The 6472-nt window shown below is 49.5% G+C and overlaps 1 pseudogene; it reads right to left on the bottom strand.

Moving 5' to 3' along the window:
• Positions 1–6152: 6152 nt before the first annotated feature.
• LOC139037610 (small nucleolar RNA U3) lies at positions 6153–6230 on the bottom strand (annotated as a pseudogene).
• Between the last annotated feature and the right edge of the window lie 242 nt (positions 6231–6472).

Below are 6472 nucleotides of genomic sequence, written 5' to 3'. Positions count from 1 at the left end.
AGGTCCTCCAAGAAGCAAAACCAAGATGGTATTAAACATGCAAGAAATCAGATGTCCAACAGACACATAAAAAGATGCTCAGCATCACTAATCATCAGAGAAATGCAAACCAAAGACATAATAAGATATCACCTCACACCTCCCAGAATGGCTATCATCCAAAAGACAAGAAATAATTAGTGTTGGTGAGAACGTGGAAAAGGGAACCCTCACACACTGCTGATGGGAATATAATCTGGTGCAGACACTACAGAAGTACAGAGGTCTCTCAAAATATTAAAGATAGAATTGCCTGTAATTCCACGTCTAGATACTTACCCAAAGGAAACAAAAATACTAGTGTGAAAAGATATATGCTTCCCTATGTTCACTGCAGCATTATTCACAATAACCAAGATATGGAAGCAACCTCTGTCAACAGGTGAATGGATAAAAGTTTATATACATGTAAACATAAAGTTTATATATATTTCTACACAATGGAATATAACTCAGTCATTAAAAAAATGAAATCGTGCCATTTCGACAACATGGATCGATCTAGAGGGTACTACAGTAAGTGAAATAAGACAGAAAGAGAAATAAAAATACTGCATGATCTCATGTATGCATGGAAACTAAAAAGAAAACAAACAAAGCACAGTGAAAGCAAACTCTCATAGAGAACAAAAGGGCAGGTGCCAGAAGGAAGGGGGTGGGGAGGTGAAAAAGGTGAAGGGGACTGAGAGGCAGAAACCTCCAATTATATAATAAATAAGTCACAGGGATGTAATTAGTGTGCAGTGTAAGGAATATGCTCAAAAATACTGTAATAACTCAGTACAGGGACAGATGGTTACTTGACTTATTGTGGTGACCATTTCATAATGTATGCAAACATCAAATCATGTGCTACACCTGAAACTAACATTATAGTGTATGTTATAGTGTATGTTATGTATAGCGCAGGAGTTACATATAGCATATGTTAACTACATTTCAATTTTAAAAGTACATGAGAGAGAAATAAATTATTATTGTAAGTCACTGGGGGTGTGAGCAAGGACTTCTGGAAACTTAATATCTAGCATTTGAAGAGTTCCCACAATTAAATAACAAAGAACAAACTATCCAATTTAAAAATGGGTAGATTGAGTAGACATTTCTTCATACAAAATGTCCAAGTGACCAATAAGTCCCTGAAAATATGCTCAGCATCAGTAATCATTATGGAAACGCAAAGCAAGACCACAATGGCATACCATTTCACACTCACTACCATGGATATTATAAAAATAAATTAAAAATTACAAGCGATGAAGATGTGGAAAAACTTGTGCACTGCTGGTGGAAATGTAAGATGGTGCAGCCACTGTAGAAAACAGTATAGTGATTCCTTAAAAAAATTAAAATTGAATTACAACGTGATCCAGCAATTTCACTTCTGGGTATAAACCCAAAAGGATTGAAAGCAAGTTCTCAAAGAGATATTTGTACATCTATGTTTCAGTTCAGTTCAGTTCAGTTCAGTCTCTCAGTCGTGTCCGACTCTTTGCGACCCCATGAATCGCAGCACGCCAGGCCTCCCTGTCCATTATAAACCCCTGGAGTCTACTCAAACTCATGCCCATCGAGTCGGTGATGCCATCCAGCCATCTCATCCTCTGTCACCCCCTTCTCCTCCTGCCCCCAATCCCTCCCAGCATCAGGGTCTTTTCCAATGAGTCAACTCTTCGCATGAGGTGGCCAAAGTATTGGAGTTTCAGCTTCAACATCAGTCCTTCCAATGAACACCCAGGACTGATCTCCTTTAGGATGGACTGGTTGGATCTCCTTGCAGTCCAAGGGACTCTCTCAAGACTCTTCTCCAACACCACAGTTCAAAAGCATCAATTTTTTGGCACTCAGCTTTCTTCACAGTCCAACTCTCACATCCATACATGACCACTGGAAAAACCATAGCCTTGACTAGACGGACCTTTGTTGGCAAAGTAAGGTTTCTGCTTTTAAATATGCTATGTTTATAGAAGTGTTATTCACAACAGCCGAAAAGCAGCCCAAATATTCATCAACAGATGAATGTGGTGCATACATACAAGAGGGTATTATTATTCAGCCTTAAAATGTTAGCTGCTCAGTTGTGGCCCACTCTTTGTGACTCCATGGATTGTAGCCCACCAGGCTTCTCTGTCCACAGAATTCTCCAGGCAAGGATACTGGAGTGGGTTACCATTCCCTTCTCCAGGGGACCTTCCTGACCCAGGGATCAAACCCGGGTCTGCTGCAATGCAGGTAGATTTTTTTTTTTTTTTTTTTTACCATCTGAGCCACCAGGAAAGCTCTAAACGGAGGGAAATTCTTTCAGACGCTACAACACAGGCAAGCCTTAAAGACGCTATTGCCTAAGTGAGATCAGACAGCCACAGAAGGACAAACACTGTCTGTTCCACTCTGATGAGGTGCTTGTAGTCGTCAAATTCAGAGGCACAGAAAGTAGAATGGCAGCCCCAGGGGCTGGGGAGCCGGGGCAGTGGGTATGGAGCTCGGGAAGATGGAAAAAGTTCTGGAGATAAAGGGCTGTGAGGGCTGCACTATGTGAAGGCACTTAAGGCCTCTTTAAGATTTGTACTTTAAGTGAATTCCCTGGCCACCCAGTGCTTAGGACTCTGCCCTTTCACCGCAAGTTGCGGGTGTGATCCCTGGTTAGGGAGCGAAGATCCCACAAGCCTCGCTGCATGGCCAAAATAAAAAAACAAAACACTGTGCCCTTTTACACTGGTTAAAAAATTGTGAATTTTATGTACATGTACTTTACAACAATTTAAAAATTAGTGTTTGAAATGGTAGGTTTTATGTTGTGCATCTTTTAAATTAAAATACACATTTTGAAAAATGCAAGCAATTTATTTTGGGAGAAAGCTTGTAAGAAGAAATGGAGAGGGAGCCAGGAGAGGCTGGGAGGACCCTGGGACCAGAGGTAGCAGTGACCCCGAGGGAAGGCGAGCGGGCGGGCAGGCGGGGGAAGCGTCTGCTGGCTCTGCAGTTCTAAACAAAGTCGGCCAGGCTGCCTGGGGACCCTCACCCCTCAAGGGGCCTCTCAGGAAGCGGGCGCCTCCCAGGAGTAGGCCTGCCCTGGCTGGCTTAGTCAGGGCTGGAAGGAGCCCGGGAAGCCCCAGGGGGCAGACGGGGACAGATCTGGAGGGCGGCAACTGCAGCTGCAGGCTGCAGCTCCCGTCGTGACCAGTAGCGACACTTCAGATCCAAGTGCGAAAGTCAGCTCCGACCCTGCATCCCACAGACCCTCACACCCCTGGGAGCTGGCCTCTGCCCAGGGCACTCTCACTCAAGGGAACGGCCCTCCGAGGGAGGGACAGAGCGTCATCACCATACACACCTGTCACGGGGCTGCGCGGGTCCTCCTAGGACCCTGGCACCTGCTCCAGGCAATCAGTCCAGATCCCCAGACCCGCTCAGGTCCAAGAACTGAACATAGAGAGGACACGTTACTGGGATGACCCTGCTGATCCTCGTGTTCTTCCCCTTGTCTTTTTTTTTTTTTTTAAAGGTTTGGACATGTTCCCAGATGGCGCCAGTGGTAAAGAAACCGCCTGCCAATGCAGGAGACAGAAGAGACGTGGGTTCGATCCCTGAGCGGGGAAGATCCCCCGGAGGAGGGCATGGCAACCCACTCCAGTATTCTTGCCTGGAGCATTCCAAGGACAGAGGAGCCTGGGGGGCTACAGCCCACGGGGTCACAGAGTGGGACAGGACTGGAGTGACTTAGCGCACATGCAGGGAGCGGTCACACATGCAGAGGCTCGGCCTCTGGGTGCTGCGCTCGGGTACCTATCGCGACGACTTCCCGCCGTCCACCGCCTCCTGGCCGCCCCTGCAGCCTGGCAGACATCGCGGGCTTCGTGCCCTCGCCCCCTGCCCCCGCTGCTTCAGCATCAGCAGCCGCACGTGCCGGCTCGCCCGGGGATTTCAGCCGCCTGGTGCCAGGACCGCCCACCCCTTCCCGGGCCCCGAAGGTGCTGGGGACCCTCTCGCCAGGGTGCTCCAGCGGCCCCCACAACAGATGCCCTCTGCGTCATCCCGCCGAAACCCTCTCCCCTCCCGGGTTTTCCGGCCTCACAAAATATATCCACTCCAGCGCGGTCTGTCGCAGACAAAGCCTGTTAACAATTCCCAGGAAATAAAAATACACTAGGAGGTAAAAAATCTAACCTTTTCTATCCTCAGGGCTTAGTCTAGTTTCACTGGCTCTCCGGTCTGGAGGGCAGAGGAATTGCAAGCTGGCCAGTCATACCGGAGTCCCTGGTGCAAATGGGCCGCTCTCACACCTCAGCTCAGGGCTGCGTGCAGACGCGTGCGTCTCCGCTCAGGGCCGCGTGCGTCTCCGCTTAGGGCTGCGTGCAGACGCGTGCGTCTCCGCTCAGGGCCGCGTGCGTCTCCGCTCAGGGCCGCGTGCAGACGCATCTCGGTTTAGGGCCGTGTGCAGACTCTGCACCCGGCTCGCGCTCTGGAGCCTCAGCAGCCCAGCTGGCCCCGCAGCGAGAACCTTGCCCCCGCCCCGCCCCCCAGGAGGCCCTAAAAGCAGCCCCGCCCACCCGCCTGGGGAGAGGGTCCGCTCCAGAGCCTCAGCTTGCGCCTCGGCTCTCCCACCCAAGGGGGAAGATTTCCTTTGCTCCTGCACCCAACTCGGTCTCATTCTATTGGTTGGAGCGACGTCAGGCAGGAGGACTCTTGTTGGCGACCACCTCAGAAGGGTTCATAACACATTCACGTCCTTTAGCATCTTTATTCCTTCTTCCAGGCCATCTTGGGCGTTTATTCTGTTCTGCAACTTTTTTTTCTCCCCCCAGGCCTTTAAAGGCTCGCTGTGAGTTTGTCTCACCCTAGGGTCCTGAATGGTATGGAATTCCAAGAAGGGTCCTTCAAGTCACAGATTCTTATTTCTTTGGACTTACTTCTAACCATAAAGATCTAATCCCAGAGATACCCACCTGGCTCCTGCTGGTCTGTCCGGTTAAGGATTCTTGCACTTCTTGGTGGGTCATTTTCTTCCTCACTTGTCAGGCTGTCCTCAGCTGGGTTATGCTGAAACTATCAACCTGGCAGCCAGGGAAGAAGGCAGGGGCAGCTCCCGGGGGGACAAGGGGACCAGGCCTCAAAGGCACCTTCCAGCACGTGGGATCTGCCAGCTCTTACTGGAGGACGGCCACCTCTGCACGCTCCCAGAGTCCAGGCCGCTCTGCAGAGCGCCCGGGGCTCACGTGTAGATACCACCACTGGGGGTTTCAAGCTCCCCGCTTTCCCCAGCAAGACCTGCCTGGGAGGAGCGCCCCAGTGGATTCCATTAGACTGCAGCCCAACTCAGCTGTGCGCTCTCCCGCTGCGGGCGATGAGGCCCTCTCTGTCAGCCCCCGCAGCCCCTCCGCATCTCACCCCCGGCCCCCAACCCATTGCTGCTGGCTGGCGGTGTCTCGCTCCCCTTCCGGGGGTCAGCAGCTCAGCTCGGCGCTACTGCCGGTAGGTGCCTCCCCCACCGTTCTGAATCGGCACACCTCCAAGGGCATCCCCCTCCACTGCGAGGGCTTCCTAAGTCACTGCTGGCGGGGCCTGCAGCAATTAGGCCACCATCTGCGGTAAGGACTGTTCGTACCCCGCCCACCTCCCCATCTTGTGCTCCCTGGAGCTTTGAGCAGCACGGTTTTGTGGTCCCTGCATTAAGTAAGGAGAGTTCTTCTGTAGATAAGTGTAGAAATAAACAGTAGCTAAAATAATTACTAACACTCTCACTTAAGTTCTCATATAACTCAGTTCTCTGATCTATCAAACAGGAATAATTTATCATCTATCCTATCTAATCCATAAAGTTTTGGAGATTCAAATATAATGCTTGAGGGTGCAATCAAACATTTTAAGGGACTTCCCTGGTGGCTCAGTGGTAAAGAAACCACCTGCCAAGTAGAAGACACAGGTTCAATCCCTGGGTCAGGAAGATCCACTGGAGAGGGAAATGGCAACCCACCCTTCTCCAGTACTCTCGCCTGGAGAATCCCGAGGACAGAGGAGGCTGGCGGGCTGTAGTTCACAGAGGTGCAAAGAGTTGGACATAAGTTCTCAACTGAGCTCATATGCCTGCAAACATCATAAAGATAAAAAACAGTACTAGGGAGGGTCTTTACATGATCAGAGAAACTTTGCTAGTAACAAACTATAGAAATGATCCCTGAAAGTATAGTCTTTAGAGAAGGTCTTTATAACTAAGAACAGCTCTTACTTTTCCCCTTTACCCGAGGAGAACAATGTTGATGTTGTATTGGGTTGACCAAACAGTTTCTTTGGTTTTTTTCCCAATAACATCTTACAAAAAACCTGAATGAACTGTTTGGCCAATCCAATATAAGGTAATATCAAGCATAGTACCTTAAGCAATTGAACCTGAAATATCAGTTTAAGTCAGGGAGCTGAGTATGTACTTACCAAA

The sequence above is a fragment of the Odocoileus virginianus genome, chromosome 11 (assembly GCF_023699985.2).
Source record: "Odocoileus virginianus isolate 20LAN1187 ecotype Illinois chromosome 11, Ovbor_1.2, whole genome shotgun sequence".
NCBI classification, from domain to species: domain Eukaryota; kingdom Metazoa; phylum Chordata; class Mammalia; order Artiodactyla; family Cervidae; genus Odocoileus; species Odocoileus virginianus.
This window is presented reverse-complemented; position numbering and strand designations above follow the sequence as displayed.